Source organism: Neovison vison, chromosome 5 (genome assembly GCF_020171115.1).
Source record: "Neovison vison isolate M4711 chromosome 5, ASM_NN_V1, whole genome shotgun sequence".
In the NCBI taxonomy this organism is placed as follows: Eukaryota; Metazoa; Chordata; class Mammalia; order Carnivora; family Mustelidae; genus Neogale; species Neogale vison.
In genome coordinates, this window is record NC_058095.1 from 141,847,440 (window position 1) to 141,864,750 (window position 17,311).

Here is a 17,311-nt window from a genome sequence, read left to right on the forward strand (position 1 = left end):
ATCAGAAAGGCAGCATGTGTGACAGAGATCATGGCTGCTGTAGGAGAGAGACTGATGAGCTAAAAAATCACAGAAAAGGGGAGCCTGGGTGGCTCAGTGGGTTAAGCCTCTGCCTTCAGCTCAGGTCATGATCTTAGGGTCCTGGGATTGAGCTTCACATCAGGCTCTCTGCACAGCAGGGAACCTGCTTCCCTTCCTCTCACTCTGCATGTCCCTCTGCCTACTTGTGATCTCTGTCTGTCAAATAAATAAATAAAATATTTTTAAAAAATAAAAAAAAATCATAGAAAAATGACAGGGAAGGGGACAGTAGTGTAAAGACTTGGATTCTCAATACATGCGGGATGACAAAGATACAAATACATTCTTTAAAAGCATGCCTATAGTCTTAACAGTTGTTATGATGGAAATTTACATATGCCAATTATAAAATCATTTTATTTTATGATATTTCAAAACTGCATATTAAAAGCCAGCAATGTAATGTAAGTCACAAGACTTGATTTTAGATGTGTGTTCTCTACTTGGATCCAAAACCTTGATTTGTCACTTCCTAGAAAGACATATAACTAAGTTGGGATTTGTCTGGGCAGACAGACAGTCCACATGTTCTTATTCCTTCTAAGAAATATACAGTCAGAAAATGTGATACAATGAAATCTAATTTAGGTATACTAATGCAAAAATACAATGGCAGTTTAATACAGTGAATAGAGCATTAGACAGGCAGTCCAGAAACATGTTCTTCTATCAGAATGAACATTAGCTATGTGGCTTTGTAGAATGTTTGTGATGAAGCATATATTTTCATGGAACAAAATGAATATCAGTTATGTTTTAAATATCCATATGAGCTCTCTCTTTTCACTTATAGCATTTCATATATGATTCAAAATACACTAAGATTTTAATTAAGACATGAAAGAGTGGGTCAACTTTCTCCTATTATAAAATTTCTGTTTTGATGATGGCTTAAGAACATAAACATATTCAATGACTTAGAAGCAACTAATCATACAAAGATTAGTTAGAACAATGTGGAGTAATTTTTTAAAATTAAATTTATTTATTTATTTTCAGAAAAACAGTATTCATTATTTTTCACCACACCCAGCGCTCCATGCAATCCGTGCCCTCCACAATACCCACCACCTGGTACCCCGACTTCCCACCCCCCGCCCCTTCAAACCCCTCAGATTGTTTTTCAGAGTCCATAGTCTCTCATGGTTCACCTCCCCTTCCAATTTCCCCCAACTCCCTTCTCCTCTCTAACACCCCTTGTCCTCCATGATATTTGTTATGCTCCACAAATAAGTGAAACCATATGATAATTGACTCTCTCTGCTTGACTTATTTCACTCAGCATAATGTGGATTAATTTTTGACAGCTATTGCATGACTTTGATAGATCAGGCAAGAAGGGAAAGTCCTTACAGTTTGTTTTACTTTTGTTTGTGTAAAGAGCAGAGTGTTCAGGTACATTTAAAGTCAACAGGCTTTATAACTGTTACAATTAGTGACAGAAACTTGAGGAACTCAGGCATGAAGAAAGCAAGAAATTGAGAAAACACTTTCCAATTCTCTATAAATTATCTTGAGAACACTGTACCATGGAGTTATTAAAAGTTTGTGACTTTTTTACTTTGTCTAGTTTGAATATTTAACATTTTAATGTCATCTTCAAAAGTAACCCCTATTATATGTAAGATATCACCATTAAACTACCTATGGGAAAAAAAATCTGTTGAATGGTTCCATACACATCACCTATATGACAATGTCTCATTTTCTTTTTAACAAATGTAAAGAATTTATTGAAATATTTTTATAATAATAGAGCAGACATAAAGGGAATTCCAGTGTTTAGAAGACCTGAGTAGGAAAACATTATTTTTTTCCTCCCTTCCTCTCTCTCTCCATCTTCCTTTCCTTCCTTTCTCCCTCATTCTCTCTTTCCTCTCTCCCTGCCTCTCTCCCTCCTTTCTGCCTTCCTTCCCTCCCCTCCCCTTCCCTTTCTTTCTCTCCTTCCTTCCTTTTCTTCCCTTCTTTCCTTACTATTTTCATCTTCTCTGACAGGTAAAGATAAAAAAGACAAAGAAAAAACTGAAGTGGACAAATTTTATTATACCTGCTATTAGGTTTTCTATTTAATAATGGTGTGTTGGAGATAAATTGAATATTTCAAGCATCTTTACATTATGAAAAGTGTAACTTAAACAAAAGTTGAATATACATTCATATAATTCAAACTTTAACATCATGGCAGCGAAGATGCTGTTTTAAATTGCCAGATAATTTCTTACTGACTAAAGAAATGGAGAGCAATGTGTAAATTCAGATAAAACCAAAATATGTATATATGGTGAGGAATTTACTTCATTTTTCAAAATTTCTGTTATGCTATTATATTGCTGAAATACATAAATATACAGAGTCACCAACTGTAAAGAGAGGGTTACTGTAAGAACACCACTACTACAGTGATTATATATGTATACCTTCACACATGCACACACACATGCACAAAATACATACATATATAAATTTAGTTGTCATATATTCTGAGGCTTCTTTTAGCTGAAACAGGTTTTTAGACTTTCTCATTTCTGATCACTTGACAGTTTTGATGAATGCTGTATAATGTCCATCAATGGCGATTTGAGTGATGTTTTTCTCATCATCTCGCTGCGATTATCTTTTGGAAGTCAGGAGACTACCGAGAAGTGTCATTCTTACTATATAATATCAACAGGACATAGTATCAACATGACATAACTACATTTTTTAAACTTGATCACTTGATTGAAATAGTGTTTGTCAGGAATCTCCACTGTAAAGCTACTCTTTCATTCTCATTTCTATAACAGTATTCTTTGGAAGTAAGTCATTATGGATGACCTATACTTAAAAAAGGAGACTTCTGTTCTATCTCCTTGAGAGAGGAAAATTCTATAAATTATTTGGAATCCTGCACAGAACATTTTCTTATTTAGTCATGTTTTTATATCTGTATGGATTCATGGGTAGTTTATACTTTGGGTTATAATTCAACGCCAAAGTATTTATTTTCTCACTCAAGTTGCTCCAGATTTGGACATTGGAGACTTTTCTACTTGATCCCCATGTCCTTTTGACATACTCTCAGTGTGACATATTTAAGTGTGTATAGGTGTGCTGTGAGCGCCTCATTAACTTCTACTACTGTAAGATGCTTCAAGCTCATGCTGAAGATTCGCTTCCTCTCTTTTAGATTCAACCATTTTCCCAAAAGGAATTTTATTCAAAACCAAGATTTTGCTAGTAGTTGCTCATTGCTAGTAGTTGTCATTGTGTGTACACCCTTTCAACAAATAAAGGAAATATATTTGTGTATATTTACCTGTGTATATATTTCCCAGGCAGTCTCAGCTTTGCTAAGAACCAAGGGTGGTCTTGTATCCATGTTTGGGTCAAAACATCAGATGAGGAGACCTTGTCATGGAGTTCGGTGAGCTTCTACATGAAACTGAACATGATTCATACTGATGTTTCCAACTCTAATCCATTACCACATGGATCATTCCCCCTCTCCTGGCTGAACTGTAACCTCCACCTACAAAACTGAGAATCTGACCCTCACCATCCATAGTCCATTTAGTTAATTTTGTTCTGTATCATGACTGGTAACGATAGCCCTGTGGGAACATTATCAACTAAAATACAATAATTTGTGGACCTTTTGCCTTTCACCTTGTAGATTCCATTCATTTTCATAGTTACTTAGGTCAGTAACTTCCCCCTGCACTCCTCCTTCAGTGAGGTTATTACATTCATTCATAATACAGTTAGATTCTTGTGTTACAGTCTATATTCTATCACAGGATCCTGGGATAGACCTCCTACAATGATTTTTAAAATTTGTGTACAAGGTTCATTCTTTGTGTTTTAACAAATGCATAGTGTAGTATACCCACCATGATAGTACATATGAAATAATTTCACTACCGTGGAAATGCACTGTTTTTTACCTGCTCAGCCCTTTCCCCCCAACACACATTATCACCAGACACCATCAACTGGCTTAACCATATTTATGTCCTGGCCTTTTCCAGAATGCTCTATCATCGGAATCATGCAGTATGTAACCTCTTCCTGTAATTACTCTCACTTAGCAATATGCATGCATGTATTCATGGCTTTGCATGGCTTTATAGACTGCTCCTTTTAATTGGAGAATAAAATCCATTCTACAGATGTACCTAGTTGGTTTATTCTATTGAAGAACATCTCGGTTGCTAATAGTCCTCAATGATTATGAATAAACCTGCAATAATAATGTTCAGGTTTTTGTGTAGAAATAAGTCTTCCAGTCACTTGGGTAAATGTATAGGAGACTGAATTCTCAACGGTATGGCAAGACTATGATTAACTTTGTCAGAAACTGTCATACTGTCTTCCCACAAGCAATGAATGATGAGAGTTCCTGTTTTCTTTCATCCTTGGCAACAAATGGAATTGTCAATATTCATTTTTTTAATTTTAGCCATTCTAATAAATGTGTAGTTTCTCATGAAAGGAAATATTTAGAAAGTCCACTAGTGTATAACCCCCTTTCTTTTCCTAACACTTAAGGAATAAATCTCTTAACTGATCGTAATTCCCCAAAATTCCTTATATATTTGCTTAAGATCTTGCCTAAATAAAGTTACATCTTCTTTTCCACTTCCATTTATATGCATGTATATACACACACATATTCTTGTTTTTGATGATGAGACAACAGTTTTTGTAAGTTTTTCAAGGAAACAATGTAGAACTTCATTAGTTTGAATCTTTACAAAATCTAGTCAAAATCAATGTTATAATAATGGCTATTTCTTAGTACAACCTTGTGCTCAAAAACTCATTTCTTTTTGGAGGAGTGAATGAGTATTTTCTATTCAGAAAAGAACAATTATTTAAAGAATCATTGAATGGTCCAGATTTTTCTAAAGAAAATGAACTCTACATTTTAATTCAAATCATTTTAATTGTACTAGGGAGTCAATAGATTCTACTGAAACTTAGTGCCTTAAATCACAGTATTTTGGTGCTTAGTCCATTTACTTCTATGAATTTGATATTTATATTAAATTGCAAAGTACATGAGTTGTTACTTCTTGTTTTTTCTGCATGGAAAGACTAAGATGTTAATTCTCAGTTCATCAGCTACAAAGTAAAGTATTGTAGGTATGTAAACTAAAAAACAATATTATAAAGAAGAAATCTTGGATAAAACTGTTTATAGTGTTGGGGCGCCTGGGTGGCTCAGTGAGTTAAGCCTCTGCCTTCTGCTCAGGTCATGATCTCAGGGTCCTGGGATCGAGCTTGCATCGAGCGTAGCATTGGGCTCTCTCTGCTCAGAAGGGAACCTGCTTCCCCCTCTCTCTCTGCCTGCTGCTCTGCCTACTTGGGATCTCTCTCTCTGTCAAATAGATAAAATAAAATTTTTTAAAAAAATTTTTATAGTGTTTAATATTTTATCATGGAGTAAAATATATAGCATTTTGTGTGCTGGTTAAAAACAAATTTATGAGGTGAAAAGAAGCTATGATTTCAGATAAAAGGGATCAGTATAAAATTATAAATACCTTAAGGTTACAACTTCAAATAATTATTTTATAATTTATAAATAATTTAATGTAAACTACATTGATAAGCTTTAAAAATATTTAAAAAAAGAAAAGGTTAGCCAAGGCATCTAGGAAAATCAAACACTGGAATACTGTCTTTTTAATCTCTTGGTCTGGGAGGGGATTATATGGGTGTTTGATTCATAAATGTCCTTGTTTTGTTTCAAGTTTGTATTTAAATTCTAGCTAGTTAACATATAATATTGGCCTAAATATCTTTTTAATTATAATTTATATTGAATGTGTTCCCCTTCTGTAAGAATGAATAAATAATGGCATTTCTTACAGTTAGTAAGACAAAAGTAATACAAAAAAAAAAAAAAAGCTATTTCAGGCATAAAAAAAATGTAGTTCCTGATACAAAACCAACACAAAAGACTTTGATATAGAATGGAGAATAGGATTCGATGTGGTAGTAGCATGAGGTAAATGGGAGACAGAATAGTCTGAAGTGGGTTGTGATAAGAAACGAATTAGAGCCACAGGTGCCTGTGAAGCCTTTTAAAACTTGATCTGAGCAATTTAGAGCCACCGGAGGCTTTTAAAGTGAATGGAGAGAGACATTCAGATCAAATTTGTGTTTTTATTCACTGTGACTACAAAATAGTCGGAGGAACAAAAGCATTAAGACTCGAGGCAGGAAGACATATTAGGATGCATCTGCAGAACTTCAGTACCTGAACAACATAGCAAGCCAAAGAGGGAAGACGTATTTATACTCAGAATCTAGAGGGAGTAGTAAACTTGAGTGCAGAAAGACCGTGAAGAACTATGCTAGCATCAGATTTCCAGCTTGGCTTACTGGGACTTCAGTACTGTTCTACTGTTTTTCTCATGGCCCTGAGAAAGGCCATAGCAAAGGGAACATAAGATTTCCCCTCCTAGGAGAGGAAATTTTCCCCGCTCATTGATAGCCATGTGCCCAAGCGAAAATTATAGTATTAAGAAGGGGAGAATGACTATTGTTACTGATTAACAGTCTTTTCTACAGTTATGCATTTTAGAATAACTTCAGAAGAATATCAGGAAATTAATTGCAGTGGTTACCTATTGAGAGGGCTAAGTCAGAACAGTGTAGATGAGGGTAAAAATGGCTGGGAAGTTTTCACAGTATCTCTTGTTAAACATTTGAATTTGTGCCCATATTTTTATTTTTATTACAGATTTTTATTATTAGATTTTTATTTACAGAGAAGTTGGGTGATTAAAAATCTGTTCCCTACAGATTAATAAATAAAAGAAGAAAGAAACTATGTCCCAGGCAGTCTCAACTTTGCTAAGAACCAAGGGTGGTCTTGTGTCCATGTTTGGGTCAAAACATCAGATGAGGAGACCTTGTCATGGAGTTCGGTGAGCTTACAGTTCCATCAGTTTCAATGAGTTCATGACAAAAAGGTATAACGCAGGGTGTATTCGTTTTCTATTGTTACATAACAAATAGCACAAATTTAGCAGTTGAAAATAACCCAAATTTATTATCGCACATTTTCCCTGTGTTAGAATTTTGGCATGCTTTATTTGGGTCCTGTGCTCAGGGTCACATAGTGCTGAAATCAAGATGTTGCTGGGCTATGTAATTATCTACAGGCTGTCAACTGGAAAGATACATTTACAAGCTCACTGGGGTTTTGGAAGAATTCAGTTCCTTGCGGTCGTAGGACTGTGGCACTCATTTTGTTGTTAGCTGTTGGCCAGGAAACACTCTCCATTCCTAGCAGCTGCATGGAGGTCCTAGTCACATAGCCTTCTCCTTGTCAGCAATGGAAAACATTCATGGCATCTGATCTTGCTTGTGATTTGAATGTCTCCGACGTCCCTTCTGCCACCACCTGGAGAAAATTGTGTGTTCTTTTTTTTTTTTAGGATTTTATTTATTTATTTGTCAGAGAGAGAGAGAGAGAGAGCACAAGTAGGCAGGGTTGGAGAGAGAAGCAGATTCCTGGCCAAGCAAGGAGCCTGACGCGGGACTAGATCCCAAGACCCTGGCATCACGATCCAAGCCAAAGGCAGCAGCTCAACCTACTAAGTCACCCAGGTGTCCCAGTTTTGAAAATTGTGTGTTCTTAAGGAGCTCTTGTGAGTAGGGTAGATGCGCTTTGAAAATATTTCTTTATTAAAACCAATTGTACAGTATAGTCTAACCTAGTCAAAGGAGTAATATCATATTCACAGGTTCTACCCATATTCAAAGGGGAGGGGATTATCTCCTTCATATTCGAGGAACGATTTTGTCAGATGGAGAGTTATTGGTTGACAGTTTTCTTTCTGCACACTGCCTGCCAATTGACCTACATGGCTTTGATGAGATGCTAGCTGTCAGTCTTATTTGGTTCCTTTGTATGTGATGAATAACATTTTTCTTGCTGCTTTCCAGATTCTCTTGTCATTCTACAATCTGATTATGATATGTGTCTGTGCAGATATATGAGCTTTTCCTACTTAGGGTTCTTTCATCTTCTTGGATGTGTATATTAATGTTTTTCATCATATTTGAAGAGTATAGCTAATCATATACTAACATGCTTGATAGAATTTCCTAAGTCCCTTAGGTTCTATTTATTTTTTTCTTGAAAAAAAAATTTTTTTTTTTTTCCTTAGACTGGGTAATCCGGACTGACCTATTTTCAAGTTTGGTGATTCTTCTGGTCTAATCTGCAAAGCTTGGTTCTTATACTTTTCAAGTGCAGAATTTCTATTTGGTTCCTTTTTGTAATTTTTATCTCTTTATTGGTATCTTTGTTTGGTGAGGCATAATTAATTATTCATAATTCATAATAAACTATCGAGACATGCATTCTATTTCTCCTTTAGATAAGGTTTTCATCAGCTATTGGAATATATTTAAGATGACTGACTTAAAGTATTTGACTCACTGAGCCACCCAGGTGCCCCTGACTTAAAGTATTTGAAAACTAAGTCCAACATCTGTGATTTCTCAGGGACAATTTATTTCTTTTGACTTTTTCTGGTGCCTGGGCTATATTTTCTGATTTCTTTAATGTTTTATGTATCTTTTGAAAAATGTACATTTTGAAAATTATAAGGTGGCAAAATCAGATAATCTCTCCCCTATTGTAGTTATTTTATCTGTTTAATGATTTTTACAAACTCATTTTGTAAAGTCTCTGTTCTTTGTTGCATGTGGCTAAAGAAATCTTGCTTCCACTTGTTTAGTGACCTTCTCATGGTCAGACCAACCAAATGCTTAAATTCTTAGAGCAAAAGAAATATTTCCCGGTCTCTGCAGAGTGGCTCTGTGTATGTGTTTGTAAATGGACAGGTCATTTACAACTCTGCCTTATCTTTCAGTTCCTCCTTTCATATAGCCTCAAGATCAACCAGGGTGAGGGATTAGGGCTTCCTCAAGACTGTCTTGAGCGTGCATATAATCCTAGACACGTACCTGGCCTTACATTCTTAGGAATATATCAGAGCTTTTCAAAGCCCTTATTCCCTGAAACATTTAATTCTTCAAGCTTCTTGTTTATTCTCTTGTTAGATTGAAATTTGATCCATTGCCTCAAATGAAACCAAAATACTTGTGCTACATGTTTTCTTCAAACATACCCTGAGTAGCAGCTTTGGCACTGGGCTTTTCAGCTTGGGTCAAAATAAAGGGAATCCCTTGAGCCAAGTCTTCCAGGGAACCCCCAGACAAAACAATTAATTACAGTTCTTTGAAAGTGAGATCTGTTACGTTCCTTCTGGTACTGTTGCTGGAAATGCAGGCAGAACTTTACAAGGTCACCACTGAGCTAAGAGTAGGCCATGGGCTATAGTAAGTTAAAGCACCACAAAGCATACTGGTTTTCTTCCCCCAAGATTCAACTATTTTCTCTTGAATAATTGTTCTTCTGGTTGCTGTATACTACTGATTAGTTTCCAGAGTTCCAAAAGCTTGCTGCCCATAATTTTTGACAGGTTTTTTTGTTTGTTTGTTTGTTTTTTTAAAGATTTTATTTATTTACTTGACAGAGAGAGATCACAAGCAGGCAGAGAGGCAGGCAGAGAGAGAGAGGAAGGGAAGCAGGCTCCCTGCTGAGCAGAGAGCCCGACGCGGGACTCGATCCCAGGACCCTGAGACCATGACCCAAGCCGAAGGCAGCGGCTTAACCACTGAGCCACCCAGGCGCCCCGACAGGTTTTTTTTTTTTTTTTCTATTGCTTTTATAAAGGGGTAGATGTTTGGAATTTTTTATTCCACAATTTTCAATGATGCCTTGTTAACATTAGTATCATCTCAACTTTATAGAAGATAAATCTAGACTGGGTTATATTGATGCACCCTGTCAAATTAACATGAATAATGGACATCGCTCTTTCTTTTTTTTTTTTTTTTCCAATTTATTTATTTTCAGAAAAACAGTATTCATTATTTTTTCACCACACCCAGTGCTCCATGCAAGCTGTGCCCTCTATAATACCCACCACCTGGTACCCCAACCTCCCACCCCCCCGCCACTTCAAACCCCTCAGATTGTTTTTCAGAGTCCATAGTCTCTCATGGTTCATCTCCCCTTCCAATTTACCCAAAAGCACATACCCTCCCCAATGTCCATAACCTTCCCCCCTTCTCCCAACCCCCCTCCCCCCATCAAGACATCGCTCTTTCTTATTTGCAACCCACACCCTCATTAGGTAGAAGTTTCAGGTTTGCTTTATTGTGTCTATGTATTTTTCTTTAATTTTAGACTTTATAAATAATAGTCTTTACATTTTAGAATGAGACAGTTTTCAGTATGAATGTAATTGTTCGTTTTTAGGTATCATATCTATGAATGATGGAAACCTTTGCTGAAATAAGTAAGACCATAAGAATAAAAGATGTTTTCCTATAACAATGCCACTTATTTCTTCAAACGGTTTTCAAACTCTAGACAAAAATTATATAGTGAATGATAATTTTTAAAAATTATCTATCAGTTTACAATTGGATTATATCCTCCTCCAGCTATTTTAAAAGCAACAAAATGCTGGAAAACACAGAAAATGGAAATAGATGATGTTTATCTTATGAATTAATACTTTAACTTGTTAAACGTGACAAATGTTCTTATTTTGCTGTCCACCGGGTACAGTGCACAACAGTGAGATTCAGAAGAGTTGAGAATTTTGTTTTGCCAAATAGGAGATGCTTATGTGTAGAAGTAGAGGTGAGAAAAGAGCCACCATAAAACCTTGAACAATAATCTGTTCTTTGGCATATTGATTTTAAGATATAATGTATAATATATACAATATGCATAAATTGAGGATTTGGAAATTGATTTACTTTAAATCTTGCTGTCCATGGGTCACTTGGAAAACCTTCATATACACTCACATTAATGACTGCTGCTTATTTTTCATCTGCTAACTGCCCTATCACTAGAAAGAAAAAAAAAAAGACTGTATACATTTTTGAAGTATAGGGAAAAGGTTAGCCCTGTTAATCTAGAGAAAAGTAAAGGCTACACACTATAAATACGGTGTCAATAGTATTAAGGTTTCATTTGCAAACAGTGGAATATCATACCCGTGAGCTGCTGCCAAGTGAATTCACTATCAGGAATACTATTTCTCAACTCCCCAGCCTACCTCTTGGTTGCTTTCAGAAATTTTAATAATAATTTCTTTTTCAAACCCAAAATTCAACTCGAAAGTGTGATGCCAGACTTCAAAATGTAATTTAGTGATATCATTATTTTATCAGTGAAAAATATACTGTTTTATTGATTTCTATTTTAATTTTAAACTTCTGAAAATATTCACATGCTACTGGCAGGGCATTAATGAGAAAGGAAAAGAACTTATCACATTCTCTGTAGTCATCATTCGATTGCAAAATGTGACAATATGATCTTGATAGAAAGATAAAATTGGAACTTTAGTATATTGAAGAGAGTATTCACAACTGGGAGGTTTTTATTCAGATAACATCTCTGGTATTTTCTTTTGAATAAAGGAGAGTTTATGATTATTCATGAGAAAGGATTTCAAGGTTAAAGTCACAATTCAGTTTGGCAGTGATTATCATACTACTGTGGGTTGAATTGTGTCCTCCAAAAAGGTATGTTGAATTCCTGAACCCGGGTACATGTGAATATAAATTTATTTGGAAACAGGGACTATCATGCTGGATTAGTGTGGGCCCTGATTCCAAAGGCCATTGTCCTTCTAAGGAAAGGGAAATTTGGAGATAGAGAGGTGCACAGAACAGAAGACCATGTGAAGGGAGGAACAGAGATAGGATTTGTGCTGGCACGCACCAAAGAATGCCAAAACTTAAAAACACTTACTGGAAACTAGAAGAAGAAAAGACATATTTTCTCTGGAACTCTGGAATGAGCATAGTTTTACTGATATTTTGATTTCAGAATTCTGGCCTTCAGAACTTGAGAAAATAAATTTCTGTTTTGTAAGTCACTCAGTTTATGATAATTTTCCTGGGAGCTCTAGAAAATTATACATTGACTTTTCACTAAATCTGTATCCTTTTAGTTTGGGGCATCCTGTTGGACTAACTTTCCCAGACTGTCTTGGTTTTAGCCACATGACTGAATTACAACCAATGAAATATGACGGAAATAATAAATGTCATGAGCTGATGAAACACCTACTTTTATATAGTCAATTTTCCAAATTCAGTGCTGTTCTAGTTTAGTAGACTTCCAGGAGAATCTTGTAAGACACTTATTGGTGATGGGAGATCCTTTATTAGTTTATTAGTTTATGGTTAGTCCTTCAGGGTTTCAATGATCATAGTCTCTTGAATCCCCTGAGCAAACTAAGTATGTTCAACCAAACAGCAATTTTGTTACAGTCCTAAAGTTTTGGTGGTTTTCTACTAAATAATCCACTGGATACTTGGTACATAGTGTGGTTGTTTTACAGAAAAGGAAGCTTTTAGTCCAAAATATTTTTGCCATTAGATAGCATTGAAATCTATCTGTTTTGTAGATTATTCCTTCACACTGCTGTGTAGTATGCTGTTTGATAGATTAAAAATCATTTTGACCTCTACATCACACTACATGCAAAATGTACATAAAGCATACCTTAATAAGTAATAGATCCTTAATTTGAAAGGTAAAACAAAATTGGGGAAAAAAAAAGAAAAAAAAGAAAGGTAAAACAAATATTTCCCTTTTTTTAGAAAAGAGAGGTTATTGAGATAAAAAATTATTTGAGAGAAAGCAACAAATATTAAAGATAGTAAGCCACTACTTTGGTTAATAAGTAGCATGCAAATGATAGGATTCCCTGAAGAAAAAAATTAAAGGGAATGCAAGGATATAAATTATTATAATTCAAGGGGACTTCCTGAAAAATTTGAGAATACAATTGAAACAGTACATCACACTCCTGAAAATATTGGTTCATTAAAGCAAATTTTCACTAGCTTAAAGGAAAAAAATCCTTTGGACATGTAGAAAGAACATATGCTTGTGAAATTAAAAAAAATATATCACCAAATGTATTCATAGTAATTTTTTGTGTTAGTATGAAGATGTAAGGCAGAAATTATATATCCAGTAAAACTTTTAAGTAAGAGTACAAACTGACTGTGAGCTCCTCCTGAGAAATTTACCAGGCAATGAGATTCAAATAAACAAAAGATACTAGAGTGACAAAGGATCTGTGACTTCTAAGTAAATTGTCATTAATTGGGAGGAAAAAATAGTAATTATGGAATGATCTAATTTTATCATCCCCTGTATCTTTCATAATCAGCAATGCTGGTGTGAAAGAAAGACACAGATGTAATAGAGTGAGTTTTAGTAAAACTCATTACAGACTGTTGTCTTTAATTTGAATTGGAAATACTCGTAATAACTTATGAGAATTGTTTTGAAAAGACCTAGAGACAACTACCCATTCAGTAGCAATGAGCATCTAAACACGCACACTATAGTCTTGAAATGTTTTTGTTTTTTTTTTCCTCACTGAAGATACCCAAGTCATAGAGATAGTTGATTCTAGGTATATTTTCCAGGGAAGCAAATATAAAAGGTGATGTTAGAACAGAGTGTTGGATCATTTCACAAGTGATGTTTCCAGGGACATACTGAAGGGACATAGGAGTCAACAATATGAGAGTTTCATTTGTCCCTTTAGTCATATAACATTTTGAACTTTAATTATGACAGTAGTTGCAGTAGATTGAGTAATGAGAGAGTAAATGAGAGGACGTATCTTTTTGTAATAGAATATCAATTAGAAAATAAAGTAATTATAGAACTAGAATACCAACACAGTAGATAGATTAAGCAGATACAAACTAAATCTATGAATAAAGATATTAAGCATCAATGGCCCTTAACATCTCAATGTAGAAACAATCTGATATTTACCTCTTGCAGTTCGACCATATGCCACCGGGAGTCAAAGTTTGAGTCTTGTCAAGGAAATAAAATCTAATACTGACCCGGTCTCTGGGTGCAGGTGTCAATTTACAGAAAATACAAAAGACAAAGAAACATGTTGAATTGCATCAATATATGCAATCAGCAAAACCCAAGGTGTGAAGAATACTACAGTTTAAATGGACCACATTCATTCAGTGTATTTTTTATCATAAAAAAACCACAAAGCTGAATAAATTATCCATTTGTAACAAAGGTGTTTGTCTTCTGTACAAAAATATCTAAAACACGTATTAAATCACTAATACAATCTATCTTTGTAAGGATAGAAACACAGACAGCTGTCATTCTTCAAGAATTACTTGAATTATAAGTATTACCTGTAAGTTGAAAAGTAAAAGTGCTGTTACAATATATATTAACAATATTATAATATTTATTAACAATAACCAAAACAACAATAAAACATCTTCCCTCTAAAAATTTTTAGGGTTGTAGCTAGTTATTGAATCTGTATGCATATGATCCAAAAAATGCTTAGAGATTCAAACTGATCAATTAAATTAGTGAAAGTCACTTACTGTTAAAATTCAGTCTGTCAGCATGTGGTAGATCCGCTGAATTAAACCAAATTTTCCACCCAAACAGGTTAATTAGTGCTCATTAGCAAACTCATTCATTTTGCTGTTCTTTGCCAGGCTGTATGACTCTTATGAATATTAGACAGATGTTATCTTCTAGCACTGCTGGAAACTCCCTACAGAAGAGTCTCATCTCATTCCCTTTTCAAAGGCCTTTTGTTCCTAACAAATGTATCTCCTGCCACCTTTGGGATGATTCCCTGGCTACAATATTAAACTATTTAGAACAACAAAGATGTAATAATAATTACCGCAAGTGATTGTAGATTGATTTGCATTTTATAAACCACTTTCTCTTACATTATCAACTTTGATATTCTCAATGACCCTTTTAAATGATTTACTGTTGTTATTTTATTGTTAAGGTTAGGAAGCATTATTATTCATCTAAGGTCAACAGTTAGAGAGTGATGAGGAGTAGCTTCATCTCAGGACTTCTGAATGCAGTTGTGTATCATTTACACATGCGCACACACAGGTTCAAATCCTGGTTTTCTGAATAAAACTCTGCTTTACTTCTACAAACCCCTGCTATGTGAGAGAGTCAGTTTCTGTATATAGCTGTGATTCAAGTTAGTCAGTAAAAAGTACCAAGTACAGTTCAAGGTTCTGTAAAGATAGTCAAATTACAATATTTCTACTCTCATGCAGTGTACAGACCTATGAAAAAGTAAGATTTTGCTTATTATTTGCATTACTAAACACAGATTTTTTTTTGTTTCCATAAGCTATATTATTAAACATGTACAGTGGAGTGGAGAGGTCTAAGCACAGGCACTAGAATAAAAAAAGTCAGACTTCCACTTTGCCTTAGTGAAAGTAAGATTTGAAGTAAGTTACGTAAATTTCTGAGCCTTATTTTCTTATATCCCAAAATGGATTATTTTAACACCAAAAGGAATGATGCATAAAAAAGATAAAACACTTAGTACAGTGCTTCCCACAGGTAAGTACTCAATAAATTTTTGGTACTAAGTTATTATCTCAATTGAGAGACCAAATTTAAGTGCTTATCCAGCATTTTCTTGATGTCATTTAAGTAGTTCTAATGTTCGGAGGGTAACTCATGACCCACAGAAATTTCAGTGCTACAACTAAAAGCATCTAGAAAAACATTACAGAAAAAGACCCACTGTAAGAGTGAACATTAATTAAAAGGTAATTTTTCCCATGTGATTTTGAAAGGAAAGGTCAGAGTAGTTTTGGTATTGCTGTTTCTATACACTTTGTTCATATCCTGACATCTATTTGCCATCTGTTGATGTGAATTAGTATACCCACCTGGCTGATAAAAACTTTTATATACTTTTAACATACATTTCTCTCTAGATGAATAATGATTAAGGTCAAATATATCAATGGAATTCACAATGTTAATTGATAAATGGATACTTTTAAAAAAGTACTTATTTTTTATTAAATGACATTTAAAAAATAATGTGAACTCATTAGCAGTGGCTGACATATAATACATACATGATAAACAATAACTGATTCTGGTGATCCCTTTGCTGTTAGTATTGTTGAGGCAGCAGCTCTGATAGGTATTATTTAATGTCAGTAATGATAATTAACATTATATTCACAAACAGAACATAATTTTATTTTTTCCCTGTGTCTCTATTCCAGACCATAGCTATATCTACTCTTTTGAAGTTTTTATTGTTGTCAGTAATGGGGAAACAGGAAATAATATGAACTTTTGTAAACTCCATATATTTTTCATTAATACAAAATAAGGCAATCATCTTACTACCTTGTTTAATACAGTGTTGTTAGAATATTCAGAATAACCATATAGTCATAAAAGTATCTATGAAAAAAATTAACAGGGGTTTATAAGAAATTACATGCAACAAAACTCACAAACATCTATGAAATGTATGAGAAAAAGTGAGCAAATTGAAATAAATTTTTCTTGATTGGAAAATAAATAAATAAAATTTTCTTGATTGGAAAAAAGTCAAAAGTATAAAGTATATTGATAAGTATCTCAAAATCCGCCTATGGCAGGCAATTTTACCATATATAATGTTTATAATGCATTCTCAATTTTAAGTATTCAGCTAAAGGAGCTAATTGAGCCTGGAAGTAAATGAGTGTATGTGAAGTATATTAATGAGAACAGTTTAAAATAGAAATATTTAAAAACATTTATTAGATAAGATAAAAATGTGCTATTAGGAAGGGGTATATCATAATATGTCATAATTTGGAAAAAATGTGTCTGTATTGCACATACAGATGATTAGATATCTATACTTATATATGTGTATGTAAATACATAAATATATATTTGTAGAGATGAAAACAACTAAGATATATATCAAAATGTTAATTTCTTTTTTTAAGTTTACTTTTTATTTGTTCTCATTTTATTTATTTTCAGTGTTCCAGCATTCATTGTTTATGCACCACACCCAGTGCTCCATCTGAGTGTGGCACATGGGTTATTTAAAAAATATTTACTGAAATTTTCAAGTCATTTACCATTATCACATACTGTTTCTGTAATTTCTCTGGTCTCTTTTTATAAAAGCTCAATTGGGCCATTGACTCCTTTTTTCCATTGCTCACAATATCCACACCCACTTACTTGTTTGTATACTTTCTTGACGTCAGATGCCACAACTGACAAAATGTGTGCATTCATTTTGGTACCAGAGGCTCTTGC